The sequence below is a fragment of the Emydura macquarii genome, unplaced genomic scaffold (genome assembly GCF_026122565.2).
Source record: "Emydura macquarii macquarii isolate MOO-44397 ecotype Brisbane River unplaced genomic scaffold, CSIRO-AGI_Emac_v2 contig_691, whole genome shotgun sequence".
In the NCBI taxonomy this organism is placed as follows: Eukaryota; Metazoa; Chordata; order Testudines; family Chelidae; genus Emydura; species Emydura macquarii.
Window position 1 is genome coordinate 16,612,896 of NW_027130828.1, and position 2,291 is coordinate 16,615,186.

The 2,291-nt window shown below is 43.6% G+C and overlaps 1 protein-coding gene across 2 annotated transcripts in view; it reads left to right on the plus strand.

The window, feature by feature from the left end:
* LOC137148938 (ER degradation-enhancing alpha-mannosidase-like protein 3) overlaps positions 1-2,291 on the plus strand; it is a 29,562-nt gene that overhangs the window by 25,781 nt on the left and 1,490 nt on the right. The gene's annotated exons all lie outside the window — the stretch shown is intronic.

Below are 2,291 nucleotides of genomic sequence, written 5' to 3' on the forward strand. Positions count from 1 at the left end.
GGCTTACTAGGACTCTCCTGCCTGACAAACACCTTCATGGGAACTTGCTGGAAGGAGGGTTTATTGTGGCTGGTAACAACAAAGGGAAACTGCTGAGGCTAATTGGATTACTAGCTCAGTCCTTGCCCTTCTTCCCCCTTGCAAAGGAAGGGCGTGTACTGCTTTGTGAAATCAGATCACTTCACTGTGTACCAGATGGAGCAGGTGTTTGAAGTTCTCATGGCAGAACAAGAAGTCAAACAGCAAGGGTTAGGACAAATCTTTTGTATTGCATACGTATGACTGGTGCTAGTTTTATAAAATGCATCACATCTTTATACAAAATGACCAGCATCTCTTAGCTAGAGGGTAGGCTATAATTATACAAATAACAGGCTGGGAAAAGCAGTGAACCTTGTGGTCAGCAATGCAGTTGGTACATCCATTACCAGCAACAGATGTCACACTTAACCACAAACCAAGGCTGCACTTGAGTTGTTGAAGCAGAATGTAACTGATTTCATGATTTTGTCTCACTCCCTAGAACAGCTTTAGCATCCCCCTCTGTGTGGTACCTCCCCCGAGACAATGAAGGTGAGGCCCCTCAACAACAATCCTTACTGCAGTGAAGCTGCACTGATCCCTCAAGAGACTGTAGCGAAGAGTACACATCTCCCCCTCAGTCCACTAATAGTGGTGGGCAGGGGGGCACAGCTAGAGTTCAGTGCTTGGTTTTAGTTTAATTCCTGCAATATGAGATTTCACTCACAGGGGCTGCGTAAGAGCACAACAAGCCTCTCCCTAAGCTAGCCAGCTGTACAGAAGTGATTTGACTGACTGTAGGAGGTAGTACAACCTCAACCAATATTTGCAACCTGCTTGTGGAGGGAATTAGACTCCAGGAATGGTGCTTAATTGTAAAACCACTACAGCTGCTAATCCAGCCCAGCACAGCCCAAGCAACTGCACCATCTCAAGGTTGGCACACCTGCTAGGAAAAAAAAATGCCCATGTACAACAAAGTTTTAAATAGTCTGTTTTGATTCTCAGTAGCACCTCCTGAAGTGTTATTTAAGTGCACAGAATATAATTAGACACCTCTTGCCCTGTCTCCCATAGTGAAACTAGGCCTTAATCAACCAACAGCACAAGGAAAGGAAGGGCTCCTCGTTGCTAGGGGAGAGGAGAATCCTGCCACAAATTTTATCCCTTTTCTCTCCACTAACTACCACTGAAAAAATTGGCAGCAACTGTTGATTAGTATAATGATTTAAGGCAGGAGCTGCTATTAACTATGGCCCTCCATTCTACTGCTCTTGATAAAGTTCAGGTGTGGATGGCAATCTTTGTCACTCCATCTTTCACAATTGCTAATACAGACACTGCTGGGTTCCTAAGTGATGAGGCTGCATGAATAGGCTAGTGGGAGCACAGTACACAAACTACTTTACTGTGTGTATGAAAAGCTACAGCCTAGTTTAAAAAAAAGGGGGGAGAAGAGGGCCAATAAGAAATACCAACTGCCTCCTCACTACTGAAGTGTGATGCAAGTAGTCAGTTTTGGCTTGGTCCTTTAAGACCAAAGTGCGATTGCGGACCCCCCTCAGGCTAGGCTACAGTTAGAGCTGGGAAGGAAAGAGGTTTCCCATTCTGCAGAAATTTTTCCAATGTCAAACTATTTCCCCCCCTGTGGGAATCAGGCTCAAGTCAACTTTGTGACAATTTTCACAAATTGAAAATCCAAACAGAAAATTTCAGAGTGGGTCACCTAGACAGTAGTTTCAGGAGAGAGAACCAGAATTTGAGTCAACTCTTGTCTCAACTTACCGTTTCTCGCAACAAGGTCCAGTTATGATGAATTATTTTCTGATGAAAAAATATTTTGTGGAAAAATCCCCAACCCGTGCCAGTTGCTTGATTGACCAACACGAGCTCCACTAACACCACTAGCCTTTCTACTTGCCTGTGCTAAGCCAGCCGCTGCACCCCCACACTGCTGCAGCAGAGAAAGGGACGCAGGGCCTTGTGCAATTGAATGAGGTGAAGAAAAATTGGTTGAGCTGAAAACTTGGCTCTTCTTTTGAGCAGATCCCAATGGATGTAGTTGAATGACAATTTTTCCATTAATGATTAAATTAGCACCTTTTATATATATGTTTATAGCGAAATTACTTTTGTAAACAATGTTCTCCTTCAGAAGGACGTGTAGTCCATAGCATAACACGTATCCTATAAATAGAAATGGTAGCTTTCAAAAGCTAGCTAGAAGTGCAGTAAGCAGAAGGATTTTTTATTTCCTTTCTCCTCTGCAG